The sequence below is a fragment of the Cydia pomonella genome, chromosome 24, assembly GCF_033807575.1.
Source record: "Cydia pomonella isolate Wapato2018A chromosome 24, ilCydPomo1, whole genome shotgun sequence".
Taxonomy (NCBI): Eukaryota; Metazoa; Arthropoda; class Insecta; order Lepidoptera; family Tortricidae; genus Cydia; species Cydia pomonella.
In genome coordinates this window covers 13,810,110-13,827,700 of record NC_084726.1, presented here as the reverse complement: position 1 = coordinate 13,827,700, position 17,591 = coordinate 13,810,110, and positions in this window count along the sequence as shown.

Here is a 17,591-nt window from a genome sequence, read left to right as displayed (position 1 = left end):
CACATATTTTTTGGTCACCTTGTATAACGTAAATTCTTGTAACATATAAGTCAAACTTGAAGTCGACCGCACTCGAAGGCAAGGGAGCAACTAGGGCAAGTAACGAGGCGAGTTCGACCGCGTAGTTAGTGACTCGCCACCTCATGTCGGAGGCGTGCTTGTCAAAATCTTGCGCCTCCACTCTCAAGGCGCGCCTTGCCGAGAAACGTACGCTCCGGGGATGCCATCGACGCTGACGCATAAATAAATATATTGTTGGCAACATAAAGTCTACCCTACCAGGCATAGGCTATAAAAACCGGTGCAAACCGTTGCTCGGAACATTTTGCCTTCGGCTGCCGTCGTGATCGCGTGAGCTACTTCGATATCGTTCCATGCTGTTATTTTATATTTCGTTATGTAATATAAAATGTGCGATTTGTTCCTTTAATTTTGTGTTATTTATTAAAACTTTGAATAAAACAATTGTGATTTGTTTATTCTGCCGTCTTTGTTCTAAAATCCACCCTGAGACCTTAAATCAGAAGTTGGATAAAGAACGTAGCAGCCCACATTAAAAAGGAACAAATTTTACATTTGACTACTTTTATGGTGACTACTATTATCGCGTCTTTTTTATGCGTTGTTTACGATGAAATTCCGGTTACATGTGGGTAATCTTTAAAAGCATTCTGTTGCATTGCTTTTAGTGTTCGATTTTGCGTAACGGTGTTGCTTATTGTAGTAAGTTAGTGTTTTATTTCGGCAAATCATTATCAATCGTAGTTTTGTCGTTCTTAGACTTTGATGTTGTAAATGTGCGGTTACCAAAAGTGTGTTCATTAAAATTGGTTCTTGATTAGACGTATCGGACCGACTAGTATTTTTTTGTGGTTTAACATATCAAGTGATCCAGCGACATTGAGGAAGTTACTGGACGTCGCGAAGTAGATCGCGTGTTTGTATGTGTAGTAGTTCCCGAAATGGCTCACGCGTTAGTTCTCGGTACCGATTGCAATCTGACTCGCAGGAATGAGACTATTGCGTACTAATAGGCGTTCTAAATCGCGTCTCCGTCGTGATTACTCGCGTGTTCGATCGCGTTACCGGTCTCTGAGTGCGCATCGTAGTGTGACTCCGCGGTCTTATTTGTATTTGCGTAGCAAGTCTGCAAATGATCATAATAGACCTCTAAGACGTTCACGTCGTAGTTCTGGTGCTAGTATTAGTGCGGATCGCGATACTACACATGCGATGCTCAACCTGTGAGATCACATAAATACTGACCCTAGGAAACGTCTTAAAGACTCTTACTCAGGCGGGTTTTTCCATTAATCGTCGGAAATGCACTTTCTTGGTCACTGAGGTCGAATACCTAGATAGGTTAGTAAGTCAAGGTCAGGTAAGGCCGAGCCTTGTAAATTAGATGCCCTCGTTAAATCCGTGGCGAGAATCACGAGAGTTCCAATTTGGCGATCTTGTTTTTGTAATAAAACATTTTTAGTCTACAGGAAAACTTATTTCTTGATGAGTGGACGCTACGGCCTGAGTCTACTCAGCGGCAGCTGCGGGAGAGAGACTCAAGCGGCATCAGTGTATGGTGCCTTGGCGTGGCGAGTGGTGCCCCGAGACAGGAGCTGCCCTTTTCAGTGGCGTTCGTCGCCTACTGACTTGGCGTTCGTCGCCTACTGACTTGGCGTTCGTCGCCTACTGACATGGCGTTCGTCGCCTACTGACATGGCGTTCGTCGCCTACTGAACTGACATGGCGTTCGTCGCCTACTGAACTGACATGGCGTTCGTCGCCTACTGAACTGACATGGCGTTCGTCGCCTACTGAACTGACATGGCGTTCGTCGCCTGCTGATCATGCGTTCGTCGCTGGTCTAGCTCGTACGTCGAGCCTATCCGTTCGTCGGAGTACTCGAACAAGCATACTTTGTTACTGCATTCGAGGATGCCACAGGTGGGCACAGACTTGATGTTCGTCATCGTCTTGCCTAAAGGTCCTGTGTAGGTGTTCGTCACCTGATGACCGTATAATACCTACGGTCGTAGTTATGTGTTCATCACTGTCAAACTCGTGGCTCGAGTTTAACCGTTCGTCGGTTACCCCGTGCATTACGTCATAGAGCCGGCGCACCGAGCTCCATACCCGGCGGATGCTGCTCTGAACGAGTCTACTGGCGCTACCTTACTGAAGTTGGCTTGGAAGGAAGGGAAACACTTACAGGGCAGTATTCTTTCTTTATTTAAATCTTATAGGAGTAAGCATACCACGTTATCTGCACTCCGATAGGTTTCTTTTGATATTTGTGTTCTTGTTTTTAAAAAGAAAAAAAAAACACGTTAAATAGCAAAAGATGCATTGACGAAACATTGAATTAACGTACATGGTAGATGTGGTGGAAATAAAATGTAAGCGTGTGTTATACTTGCTCTCTCCAATTCCAGCTGATGACACTGATGACTGTCCAGGTGAAGCTCTGACGGACCTCGCGCCTGGAGCCCGTACGAGCTGCTCGGAACCGGCCCCTCATCCTTTGACGATGAACGCGTCGGACAGCACCACCAGCCCATCAGAACCCGGCGCGAGACGAGTGCCCGTCCTTCAGCCATCTACTGCTGGCACCACAGGCTCCATGGATGTTACTCAAGAGGTCGTGGACGACCTCTAGTCAGGAGAAGCCGTGTTGGCAACATAAAGTCTACCCTACCAGGCATAGGCTATAAAAACCGGTGCAAACCGTTGCTCGGAACATTTTGCCTTCGGCTGCCGTCGTGATCGCGTGAGCTACTTCGATATCGTTCCATGCTGTTATTTTATATTTCGTTATGTAATATAAAATGTGCGATTTGTTCCTTTAATTTTGTGTTATTTATTAGAACTTTGAATAAAACAATTGTGATTTGTTTATTCTGCCGTCTTTGTTCTAAAATCCACCCTGAGACCTTAAAATATAAATATTATATTTGGGGGCAATCTTACACAGATCGACATAGCCTAAAATTATCGCAATGTAGTATAAATACATTAGATACATAGATATTATCTATAACTCAGGAACAAATATTCGTGATAATCACACAAATAAATACCCTTACCAGGATTCGAACCTGGGAACTCCTGCTTTTTAGGTAGAATCACTACCGAATAGCCTAGGAGGCCGTTAAACGTTAAGCATTGGTTAAGGAAAAGTCGCACCAACCCGCCGGAAGAAAACTTTATTTTCGTACATATTTTTATTTGTCCGAGTATAAACGAGTATCATTTTGTATTCGTTTTTGTTGCTAAAACTGTAAAACAAAGAGAATAGAGCCAGTATAGAAATTACACTCGCGAAACTTCTACTCGATTTTTTGAAGAAGCCAATGGTTCTGGGTTTGAATCCCGGTAAGGACATTTGTTTGTGTCACGGGCGTGGATATTTTGTAGCCGAGTTTGGAGTGATTTCTATGTATTTAAGTATTTATATATTATCCCCCTTATTCATAAACGTCTACTAAAGTTGACAAGCCCCTAATAATCGTTTGTCCCTTTCCATCATACCAATACGTCGGAAAGGGACAAACGATTATTAGCGGCTTGTCAACTTTGGTAGACGTTTATGTATATGTTGTTGTCTCAGTACCCAAAACACAAGCTTACTGTGTGGCTTAATCAATTTGTGTAATAATGACCTTTAATATTTATTTATTTATGTATGTATTTGTAACTGAATTATGTCTGTGAATTCGTCTGATTCAAACTAAACCCATTTAATTTGTAAATAAAATTTTCGTCAAAAACAAAATTGATAGTCTTATATATATCGCTGGCTGTACCTTCAACCTTCAACAAATAACCTAAAACTCATCGAGACAATTTTAACGAACCCAGATGATTACAAAATGACAACATTCGACATTGGAATGGAATGTAAATTCCAGTGTGGCTTCCCCAGCCTTTTTGGCATCCATTAATAGCACGTCTGGTCTCATAGGAAATATCTTAAGGGCTTTGCCCACAAACTATGAGATTACGGGCTTTGAGGATGCTAAAAATGCTTTTAAAATTGCTTGCCCGGGCAAACAATTTCCAGACAACCCAAAATCACAAAGGAGCTGGGATAATATTTACTGTGATTTAACTTACAATACTCTTCTAAACAACTGTACGGGTCCAGATCACGCGAGACTTTTGGCGGTCGGAGCCCGGGAAGCCGGCTACTGGCTACATGCCCATCCTTCACCTAATACTGGTACTTTCTTGGATCCGACCTCCCTAAGACTGGCGACTGGTTTGCGACTCGGGGTTTCGGTATGTACGCCACATATATGCTCTTGTGGCACGGACGTGGACCGACTGGGACACCACGGATTATCTTGTCAAAAAAGTGCAGGTCGTTTTTCAAGACATGCGTCGCTTAATGACATAATCCGTCGATCTCTTGCCACCATCAATGTGCCTGCTCTTCTTGAGCCAACTGGCATTATCAGGGATGATGGCAAGAGGCCTGATGGGGTGTCCTTGGTTCCTTGGAGCTTGGGACGGATGTTAGTGTGGGATGCTACCTGCGTAGACACACTGGCACCGTCCCACCTCCAACGGACTAATGTAAAAGCGGGCGCAGCGGCGGAAAGCGCCGAAATTTTGAAACGTAATAAATATAAGAGCCTCGGTAGAGAGTACCATTTTGTACCTTTTGGCGTTGAAACTCTAGGTCCATGGGGTCCCAGCGCGCACAAGTTTTTTGGAGAAATCGCGAAACGTCTGGTTGACGTAACTGGTGACCGAAGAGCTGGCGGCTTCCTCGCACAACGTATCAGTATTGCGATACAACGAGGAAATGCCGCCAGCATCCTTGGTACAATGCCTCAAGGGCCTATTTTAGATATAAGCTAGTTATAGTATTCATCTGTATATATCCATTATGTATATTGTTATTGTCAATAAATAGATTTATTTTTTACTAAGTTAACTTACAAAATGTACGTACCTAAGTTCGAATTAGCCTCATTGTACTAAATACTATTGAGTTTAAATTTTTATTGGCAACAGGCATTTCACGAATTCGTTGTTCCGTTTACCTTAAATTAAGTAGTACCTATCTATATAAATAGAGATTGAGGTTTGAGCCCCATTACATATTCTTAGAAGTACCGAGCTGACATGCTCGTTTGTGAATACTAGGAAGTATATATATCATTTCCATTGAATAATGTACAGTCTTATACGTTTAAACGAGCAATTCTTGTAAAATATATATACAAGTATGGGCCAAAAAATATGTGCATTCCCGTTGCCAGGGAGGTTTTGGGCTTATACTGAGCAACTTTTACTATGGTACCAAGCCGCGAAAAAAAATACATGGCTGTTTCATACATTTTTGCTAGTCCATTTTCTATGGGAGGGTAATTTTTTTTTACGCATATTTATAAATTTTGGGGACCTCGGAAACGGCTCTAACGATTTCGATGAAATTTGCTATATGGGGGTTTTCAGGGGCGAAAAATCGATCTAGCTAGGTCTTATCCCTGCGAAAACGCATATTTTTGAGTTTCTATACGTTTTCCGAGCGAAGCTCGGTCTACCAGATATTAATAATAATTCAGCCAATATATATCTGATTAGGGATTGTACGACGGATATGAAATGTATGGGAAGATTCGCGGATCCGGATCCAGATCCGGATAGTTTTGTACATTTCAGATCTGGATTGCAAACCCTATGTCTAACTACTGAAATATTTCGCGGATGCAGGTTTCCTCACGATGGTTTCGTTCACCGAGAAGCCAGTGGTAGATATCAAATGATATTTCGTATATAATTCCCGAAAAACTCATTGGTACGGGCCAGGATTTGACCCCGCGATCTCCGGATTGAAAGTCAGACGTCAGATCCACTCAGCTACCCCACTTCCATTTATTACTTTAATATCCTAATGATTGTGATAAATTGCTCATTTTCTATCTAGAGTCAGACCAAGCCAAGTTAGCAGCGATTTTGATAGTCCAGCCTGTGCCGGTGTTAAGTAAACGTCAGGATTTCATAGAAGTTTGACGTTTAAAATAACACTTGCACTGTCTGGACTGTCAAAATCGCTGCCAACTTATCTTGGTCTGACTCTATTTTACTAGATTTTGTTATGACATTCAAAAAGAATACTTTTTATTAAGAGTAACCGTATTTTTAATACATAAATCAATACTTAATAATTTTACACTATTCATGGATTGTAATATATAGATTTTAACTGTCAGGTTTTGGCATATTTTAGTGCAGAAACATGTTTTACTTTTAATTTTCTCAATATTTTACAGTATTTCTGGCCCATAATATTTACGTGATATATGCCAAAACCCCCTTTTCCCCGCGTGAGATTTAGTGAGATTCGGCTTGACTGAAACCCTCGCGTAATTAATGGACGCTCCCTGACCGTGACATGTTTCTGCATGAAATTGCATGATGTATACTAAAATTCGAATGCATAATTATAGGTATAAGATAGTTCTACAGACTACCTCGAAGGGTTCAGCAATGTTGATATTATTACAGCATTTTGACTATAACAGAAAAAGATCTAATCGATTGTACGGGCATGTGATGCGGAGGGATGAAATTCATTACGCAAAAGGTATTAGGAATGAATGTGGAGGGATGTAAGAGGAAAGTAAAACCAAGGAAAAGGATGGACTGTTTGAGAGATAATATGAAAAGAAAGCAAGCGAATTATGAAATGACGATCGACAGAGAGGTATGGAAGAGAAATGTCGCCCCGACCCCAAGTGAATGGGAAAATGGCAAGCGAATGGTGATCACAATTTGTTTCATCTACCATACTACTTAAATAAGTAGTTAAGCTTTTGAACGCCAAGAACACCTATAGTCGTCGTTAATAGTCGTACCCAACACGCCAAGAACAACTATAGGTGTCATGGCGAACGCTGTTAAAGTAACCTTCACACTTTCGAGCAATTAGGTCCCTTGCGCCCGGGAGCTTGGTGTTTGAGTAATGTTTGTGTTTATGACATAAAGCGATCAAAAGGTAAAGTAAATTATTGTTCATCGAATTCAGATTCAATTGTTTACCTCTTTTTGGTAATTAAGGTAATTTTTTGGGCGACCTGCAAAAGAGCAAACCCATTTTATGAATGAATTCCATTCACAAAGTTGCCGGGCCAAGCTATTTTCTTGGTTGTTTGAAGGACGTATCGGTCCACAGTGTAGCAGGATGGTTCTGGAGAAACGCACAGTTGAGGACTGCTAACCATCTGAGTGGTGAAGATGGTAATGTAGGTAGAACTGTAGCATTTTATAGTGCTCATGTAGTTCTGGCGTCCCGCGACCCATGTTTAGTGCGACCCAGATAGAGGCAACAAGTGTACAACAAACACGCTTGCATTCAGTTCACGTCCGTTGATACGCGGAGTTCAATAGATTTATCACATATGTCATAAAACACACAAAAGTAACATTGGTTTATGGTATCATAACTCTGAAATATCATAAACACGCTAGCCTTGGTGGGTCAAACTCATTTTAGAAAAAGGTTACTTCTGTGGACGATATAATAAATGTTAACAACTCGGTTCTTGTCCTCGGATTTTTTTATATTTTTTTCTTAGTGAAAAAAAATTAACGTATGAAGGAAAATGCGAAAACATTACCATTCCCCCCTCCCCCTTATCTCCGAAGTATACCAAAGAAAAATTATGACATTTTTAAATAATAATAACATTATCATAAAGATTATAGGAAAAATAAAATCATCCGTGTCTTGATAACTTTTTTTTTATTAAAAAAACATTTTATAATTTAATTTGCAATTTAATCCCATTTGCGTGTGTTTATTATACTTGAAATTCCCATAAGATTACATTGACGACACCTTCTTTCAAATAAAACAATAATTGTTGAAATCGGTTCACAAGATAAATAATTATATATATGGTTTAAGAACTTTATTCTCATTAAGAATTTACAAAATTCACTTACATGAGAACACAATATTTTTATAAATACTTAATACTAACGTGCAGACAATGCATAATAACATTTCATTTATATTACTGTTAAACTATTCTTATACTTCTAATTAATGTGGGTAGAAATAGCTAGTTAACCGGCTCAGATAACTCAAGTCGCAAAACTAGTTAGCAACCAGGCTGTTATTCCCAACATTAGCATAATGCATGCGTGCTCGCGTTACCATTTAAAGAACCTGTATAGAGATGTCTTCAATTATGCAAGGTTAATAGGGATCTCGGTGTCAAGTTACACTGGTTTAGTTCCTTTCTCTGCGGCCGCTGAGTATATGACTTGATGTGTGTCAGTGAGCGTTAGCGTGGAGTCGGTAATTAGTTACAATTCGCCAGATGTACTTAGTATAGTTAGTTTACACATTAAAGGTAATCAGTATTCCATTTTTATAGTTTTATTTTTTATTAGTTTAATATTAGTTGTTATCTTCTCTTAAAATTTTTGTGTATATTTTATCTTTTTACTCTCATACTTTTGTGCATTTTTAAGTTTTTTTTTCTTTTTATTCTTTTATTTATTTATAGGAAATCTTTACTGGTGTTATTATTATTGTTTGGTAGTGGTAGATGAAATGATTTGGTCAATTTTATTTACTATAGGTAGAATTTAATTACTGTAGAATGATAAAATAAAGTTATGATTTTGTTTTTCGCGGATTTTTCTTTTATTTTATAACTTAGTTCATTACATCATTACAATTATTATTATTTATGTACATGATATTTGCCTAACAAATACACACGCGTAACATTATTTAATATTATCATTATTAATTATATAAAATTTTAGATGTTTTTTAAAACTAGTCATAGATTTAGATTCTTTTATGTCTTTCGGCAGCTTATTGTAAAGTTGAGCGCCTTCATAGACTAAACTTTTTTTACCATATTTTGTTCTTGCTGGCCGTAAAACTAAGTGGCCTGCGTTGCGTAGTTTAATCCTTTGTAGGTGATATTTTTGTGTGAAATTTACACGTGACTGTATATTTTTATGGAGGATTTTACGCACCAATAGACACGTGTAATATACATAGGATTGAGTGATATTCATAATTTTTAACTCTTTATAGACTTTTCGAGTTGGTGTTCGGAAGCTGTAATTAAACAAAACTTTTATCAGCTTATTTTGAGATCTTTGTAGTTTCGTTAGATTACTATTTGCTGCTGTTCCCCAGATCTCAACCAGGTAATCAATGTGGGGTTTAATTAAAGAGTTGTATATCAGGTATTTTACTTTTTGTGGAAGGCAACGTGATATTTTCCGAGTAACGCCCGTAAGGGAGGTTAGTTTTGATCTTATTTTATCAATGTGAGGCTTCCAAGTTAGGCGACTGTCCATAGTTAGACCAAGGTACTTTTCGCTTGTCTTTAAATTAATATTTTTATTGTTTATTGACGGTGGTAAGTGATCATCGATTTTTTTATTTATTGCCGCGAATATAACATAGTTGGTTTTATCGATATTAATGGTAAGTAAGTTAAGTCGGAACCACGTGTTTAGACTATCTAGATCGCTTTCTATATTTATAAGAATATGTTCGATTTTACGGCCAAAGTAAAAAAGACACGTGTCGTCAGCATACAGTGCCAGTTCTCCCTTAAGCCCTAAGTCCTGTATGTCGTTAATATAAACGAGGAATAGGAGCGGCCCCAGAATCGAGCCCTGTGGTACGCCATATGTGATAAGTTTTGGGCTACTCTGGCATTTGTCAATTTTTACTACTTGGTGACGGTTACGTAGATATGATTTTAGTATTTCGTGGGCTTTTCCTGTAATTCCTATCTTGTTTAACTTAGCTAGTAATTTCTCATGGGATACCGTGTCGAACGCCTTCTTAAGGTCAATAAAAATTCCTATTGCTATCTGTTTTTGATCTATTTCAACTTTTAGTTTCGTGACTAAGTCCACTGTTGCTGATAGGGTATTTGATTTTTGTCTGAAACCGTATTGTCTGTCAGAAAGAATATTATTAAGCATTAGAAATTTGTTTATGCGTTCGTGTATTACTTTTTCGTAGATCTTTGAGATTACAGGGAGGACAGAAATAGGGCGGTAGTTACCGGGGTCTGTTTGGCATCCTGATTTAAAGATAGGTGTTACTTTGGCAGTTTTTAGACTGTCAGGGAAGACTCCCTGCTCTAGACATTTGTTGATACACATGGTAAGGTTTTTAGTTATAATACTTTTGACAGATTTTATTCGTTTCGCGGTCAAGCCATCCAAGCCAGAACTAGTATTAGATTTTAAATTTGTTATGATTGCACTAATTTCTTCGGTAGTCACTGGTTCCAGTTGGCAGAGACACTCGGAGAGACGTGGTTGTGATGAAACAGAGGTCGCAACCAGGGTAAGATCTACAGGTTGGATTTTCTCAGCCAAGCATGATCCGATTGTAGAAAAATAGGCGTTGAATTGTTCGCAGATGTCCATTGTATTCGTATAGGTATTTGAGTCTATTTCTAGTTTTGCCAGTGATGTTATACCCTTTGTTTTGTTGACTGTAAGATCATTAATTAGCGACCACATTTTTTGAGGTTTTTTGGTACAATCTTTGAAACATTTGTAGTAATAGGTTTTTTTTGCATGTTGTATATTCATCGCTACTAGTTTTTTTTGTTTGTCAAAGTCTTGTTTAAGTTTTTCGTCCTCATTATTATTTTTAAAGCTTTCCAAAGTGTATTTCTTATGTCTATATCCTTTATTATTTCTTTATTTATCCACTCCTGTTTGGGTGGGTTAAGGATTTTATGTTTAGTAGTTCTACTTTTTTTTAGACATTCTTTAAGATTCTCCGCGAGGTGTTCAAATTCATCGTCCTCAGGATTAATTTCGCTAACACTTTTGTAAAATGTCGTATAATCTGTAGCTGTATATTCAACTTTTTTTCTTATTAGCGGCTGGTAGTTCTTGATCTCGCAGTATATTTGCTTGTGATCCGCAAGTTCAGAGTCAGTGATAGAAAGGTGAAAGTCGTTTTATTTTATGTTGGTGCATACGTGATCCAGGATAGTTTTTGTCGTTGAAGTTTGACGAGTGCAATACATTGGGTCAATCTTATTTAGTATCATTATGCCGTTTTCCTTGAGGGTTTGTTTGTATTCTCTGACAGTCGAGTTTGGCTTGAGTAGGTCGTAGTTAAAGTCACCAAAGACCAGGATCCTATTTCTTTTCTGCAGTTGTCCTGAATATTCTTCAAGGAATTGAGCAGAGTTAGTGCGCTCTGGTTTGTAAACGCAGCCTATATCTAAGGAGAACTTTTCGATGTGAATCCAAATAAAATGATTATCATTTATAGTATGTTCTGCAATAAATTGGTGTTTTAGGTTTTTGGAGAAAGTAAAGCCCACAGACTCCGTTGGTTAGGCCACCTTGAGAGAATGGACGAAGATCGGAACGTGAAAAGAGCGTACCTGGGTCGCCTAGCAGGAAGACGTCCTATCGGACGCCCTAGGTATCGCTGGAGCGACATGGTGGAGGCGGATCTGCGCGAGCTTCGAGTCGACAATTGGCGAGAGGTCGCACAGGACCGAGAAAAGTGGCGCTGTCTTGTGTCGGAGGCCAAGTCTCATTTTGGGTCGCTGAGCCAACGGAGTTAGTTAGTTAGTTAGGTTTTTGTGTATAAAAATAGAGACGCCTCCTCCTCTTGTGCTTTTCCTGTAATTGTAGTAATGTTCGTAGCCTGGGAGTTGCAGTCGCCTGGCTTCATCTTCGTCCTTTATCCACGTTTCGGTTAGAGCAACAATGTGGATAGTGGTTTGGAAGGAGTCTAGCACACATTTGAGCTCGTCGAATTTTCCAGGGCTTATGATGCTTCGAACGTTTGCGTAAAAAAATTTAAGTGATTTTTTAGTTGTATTTATTTGCGAGTACTTAGTTGCGACCTGATGCGTAATGTTAGTATTTGACACCTTTAGTTTTTCATAGTTCTCGTCTCCGCCTCTGTTTCTAGATAGTTTTTTGGTCGTGAGGACATAATTTTTGGTACGCCTTTTACATATTTAATATACAGATCGGTCTCACCATTGGATGTTCGGGTTCGTAGTTCTTCTGTGACACTTTTTAGAACGTCTCTCTGATAAGGAGTTTGGTCGGAGTAGATTTTAACGTTTTGTACTTTGATTTTGTGCTTGTTCCGGAGAATGCTTTTTACTGTCGCCTCAGATGAGTAGCTGGCCTTTATGGGACGAACTTTATTTTCCACATATTTACCTAGGCGAATGGTATTCTGGGGTTCGGGATAGTCTTTACATATTATTTTTGTGATCTTGTCCACTTCATTTTTGTCGTAAGCTTCTCTGTCTGAACTCTCAGGACCTGCTTCTTGGATTCCAAATATTATAAGGTTTCTGCTTCGAATAGTTCGCTGTTGGCATTCTGCGATGACCTTATTGTAACAGTCAGGTGCCAGTGTTCTGGGTCCTTGTTCAATATTTGACCTTAATGACTGAAGGTCTGTTTCAATTAGCCTCGCTTTATTTTCGGCAGCGTTAACGGATGTAGCCAGATTTTTTATTTCAGTTTTCAAGTGGCTCTGTTCGGCAGTAATAGCATCAACACTGTTGGATATGTTAGTAATTTGATGTTTAATAGTACTTACGTCCTGGCAGAGAGTTGCGATATTTTCTGTTTGGGTTTTTGTAGAAGATTTCAAAAGCGACATCATCTCAGCCATCTGTTTTTTTAGGTCTGCCATTTCCGTTAGTATGTCATCTGAGGCATCAGTCATCTTTCGCTTATTACGAAAAGTCACCTTTTGGGAATCTAGTTCCGAACTTGCTGCAAGATTGGGTTGTGATCCGCTAAGTGGCCGGCTATCGCTAATACCGCCTCCATCCGGTGAGCGTAGTAGCAAACTCATTGCAGCTCCTTGGCGCTTGAGGGGCCGAGGTCCAGTTTGAGCGCGGGCGAGATAAGGAATACTTTGTTGATCACTTGGATATGAGTCTTAAAGCAGTTGAAATATAGTTCACTGTAAAACAACCGTATGTTTGATGTATTTTAAAATTATTTAACAACACGTCTGCACCGTACTGCACGCGCGCACGAAAAAAATCATTATCCCTGAAAAACCAACAACTGTATGTATACAAGTTGCGCTAATTATTTAGCCAATTTGCCCATAGATGGCGTAGAACCTCTGTTTTGTCTTAATATTAAAGACAAAACAGAGGTTTTTTAATTTATTTTTATTTTTCTACATAGTCCCCGTCGAGTTGAATGCACTTGTTCCATCTGGATTCCAGAGCCATTACACCACTTTTGAAGAAGCATTCTTCGAGACCTTTAAAATAGGCATCCACCTCAGCTTGGACCTCGGCTTTGCTTGAAAATTTCATACACCCATATTTTATCTTCTTTGTCACCAAGTCAAGACAGTGTTGCCCGACCATCCATGCCTACTCTAGAATTAACAGTCGTAACTTGACTTTATGCTCACATTGCGTCCGCTGTCTACACTGTTGCTTTACACGCCATAAATAACTATACATTGTTAACACAAAAGGGGACGGCCGCTAGTCCACACAAATACAAACCTAGTTCCTTTTTTCTATACTACGTCGGTGACAACCAAGCATACGGCCCACCTGATGCTGAGCAGTTTCCGTAGCCTATAGACGCCTGCAATTCCAGGGGAGTTACATGCGCGTTGTCAACCCTAACACTCCACACCCTCGTTGAGCTCTGCAGGAACACAACACTATGAGTAGGGTCTAGTGTGATTTGGCTGCGGTTTTCTGTAAGGTGGAGGTACTTTCCCAGTTGGGCTATGCATAGATCTGGAATGACATCCGCTGCGCTGTGCCCTACCACATAAAGCGAGATGACATTCACAGTGCCCATTTCTCTCTTAACTTTTTTATTTGATTTAAGAAAAAAAAATAGAGCGAAAAACAAATTCCTTACAAATTTTTAACTGCTTTTAAACAAATTGTAAAAAAAATCTATGAAATTCAAACGAAAGGGCATAGCTGTGGTTGATATTCGTCAAATTGTTTCAAATAAATGGCGACCACGTGTGTATGGAAAGGCGATATGAAGCGGGACGTTCACTTTCGTCTTAACGTCATATAAAACTACTTTGTTCAGCTTTCCGACTACAAAATGTCGTAAGAACCATACTATTTCAACGGAAATAACACGTTTTATCGCAATTACTATAGGAGCGTAATAAAATGTCCACGTTACAGATGAATAAAACGATATGCAATCTTGACCAAATGAGGAATTGACCAACGGAATATGAGTAGTAAAATATTTTCACGACATTCAGAGAAATTAGGAACTATGTTTGTCCATCAAATACGTACGATATACCATATTCATGTAAAAATGTAACATACTTATTCGTTAAACTAATTTTACGGTTTACACTCACGTGTTTTTAGTCTACGAATCGCGCGAGTGTCTAAAAACGCGTGAGTGTAAACCGTAAAATTAGTTTAATGTAAGTATGTCTCACGACAGTTTAATTTTGAATACAATATAACAACAAAATACAATAGAATAACATTTATTTGTATAACACAGGTGATACAATACAAAGGGTCTTAATATACAAATAGCAACTCTGTGTTTTGCCTATGGGCGTACAAATTTGTTCCTTAACTAACTTAAAACTAATTAAATTTTGTTATAACAGATGATTAAATTATTACTAATTTGGACAAAATAAATAAATTAATAAATACAATTAAAATAAGAGAAAATCTAAAGATAAATTCAAGAAACAACTTATAATTCAACACAATTCAAATAATATAGAAATAAATAGTTTACAATTAGATTTAAATGTCAATGAAAACTTCATTAATGGAGTAATATGTTTTACTAATTAGAAAAGTTTTTTAGCAGCGAAATTATTTGGTTTCGGTGATGGTGCCGCCCTTCCACACTCCGACTGACAGATGTTGTACCAGATATTTACTTTATATTATTATTTCATAATCATAATCATAAATCATTTATTCTTGGTAAAACTTAATTTACATACAGAAGTATACATATATATTACAAAAAAAAAGATTTAAACATATTCAAATAGTTTACCACGAAATGGGCTCGCCTCAGCTGCAGGCAGTGTTGTCACATACAATTTTGGCGAAGTGGTAGAACAGGGTGCAAAAATAGGTAGAAATGGGTGGAGTTTAAAATGAAAAATAGGTAGATCTACCACTCAATAGCAAGTACATGTTTATGATTAAAAATGTGTATTAAATGTCTCAAAATATTTATTTGTTTTTAATATTATTGTGATGTTAGTACACGTGTTTGTTAAAGAAATTGAAACAAAAGTTAGGATTTCCATTGTTTGTTGGTAATGAACCTGTTTGTATAATCTGTTTCTTTGGCAAGTTTTCATTAAATCGAATCTATATTCGGTAGAATATAAGTAATTCCGTCACATGTATTGAGAATTGGTTACAATTGTACCATTTTGAAAAATAGGTAGATTTCAGGCCGAGGGAGGTAGATAGGTAGAACGCAGGCAAAGAAGGTAGATCTACCAAAAAGTTGGTAGATGTGACAACACTGGCTGCAGGTCAGCGCTGATCTTCGGACGACTATTTAATTTCTACTGTTATAATCTGTATTGTATTTGCTGAATAAATGTGTTAATTTATATTTGAAAAGTTTTTAGTTGCTTCTTTAGTTGGTTTATGTTCTGAGTTTTTATATGTTCTGGGATTTTATCATATTTTGGAAGCCATTCCCAATATACTGGTCTATAAGTGGTCCTGACGGTATTTCAGCCATAGTTCTTAAAACCTGTGCTCCTGAGCTATGTCCCATATTGACGCGCCTCTTCCGCCTCTCTATGACTACCGGTCAGGTTCCGAAATCTTGGAAGCTTGCTAATGTGCAACCAGTACCGAAAAAAGGTAGCCGGGCTGACCCTGCCAACTATAGACCGATTTCGGTCACTTCCATACTCTGTAAGAGTATGGAACGTGTACTGAATAACCGACTCCTGGCATACCTAGAAGCGAACGACCTGCTCAGTGACCGGCAGTACGGGTTCCGCCGAGGCCGGTCTACTGGAGATCTTCTAGCGTATGCCACCCACATCTGGAGTGAGGCCATCGAAAAGAATGGAGAGGCTTTAGCCGTCTCTCTAGATATATCGAAGGCTTTTGACAGGGTCTGGCACGAGGGCCTTATTAGCAAGCTACCGTCCTTCGGTTTTCCCCCTAGTTTTTGTGACTGGGTATCAGACTTTCTGAGGGATCGATCGATTCGTGTGGTCATTAATGGCTGCTCGTCCGATCAATTGGCAATCAATGCCGGAGTCCCTCAGGGGTCCGTGCTTTCAGCGACCCTTTTCCTGCTCCACATAAACGACCTGCTGAAACCAGGTACGTTCGGATATGCAGATGACACTACGGTTGTTGAAAGCTACATACCCAATTCACGAGCTAGTGGAGTCCAAATACAGTCGCTCAGGGAGGCAATGGTCGAACGCATGAACGTGTCACTAAAGGCAGTCTCTGATTGGGGTGAAGCCAATTTGGTCTCGTTCAATGCTAGTAAGACCCAGGCGTGTCTTATCTCCGCCAAACGGAGTCCATTCCATCTGACTCCTACTTTCCGAAATGTATCCCTTCCGATAACCGACCATCTTGAGCTTCTCGGAATCTCGCTGACTTCGAAACTCAACTTCGGCCCGCACATCGAGTCGAAAGCACAGTTAGCAGCAAAAAAGCTGGGCATCCTCAACAAGGTGAGGCAGTATTTTACACCTAGGCAACTGCTCGACCTTTACCTAGCACAAGTGCGATCGTGTGTGGAATACTGTTCGCATCTGTGGGATGGTTCAGCAAAATACCAGCTTGAGGCGCTCGAGTCAGTTGAGAGGAGGGCCAAGAGAATCATTAATGATGACGATCTGACGAATGCTCGACTCCAAAGTCTAGAGCATCGTCGCAAGGTTGCCAGCCTAACGATCTTTTACAGGATACATTTCGGAGAGTGTGCCGAGGAACTGCACAACCTTATTCCTCCGTCCCCATTTCACCATCGGACTACCAGACAATCGGCACTCCGGCATCGCTTCATGGTAGGTATTCCACAAATACGCACGAAGCGTTTTGCTTCAACATTTCTTATGCGAACTGCCAAGGAGTGGAATGCCCTGCCCGAGTCTGTGTTTCCGCATGAGTACAATCTGGGTCTCTTCAAGGCTAGGGTAAATAGGTATCTCATAGGTAAGCGTGCTCCACCGTAGACCGCATCATCACTTACCATCAGGTGAGATCGTGGTCAAACGCTTGCCTATCGTTATAAAAAAAAAAAAAAAAAAAAAAAAAATACTTTTACTCAGTAAGGCCGTTTGGCTATATTATTACTGTGACCGCACAGGAAGTCTGCATTGCTCAGACAACATTATAATAATATTAATTCAGCCTATATACGTCCCACTGCTGGGTACAGGCCTCCTCTCATGTGCGAGAGGGCTCGGGCTATAGTCCCCACGCTAGCCCAATGCGGATTGGGGACTTCACATACACCTTTGAATTTCTTCGCAGATGTATGCAGGTTTCCTCACGATGTTTTCCTTCACCGAAAAGCTAGTGGTAAATATCAAATGATAT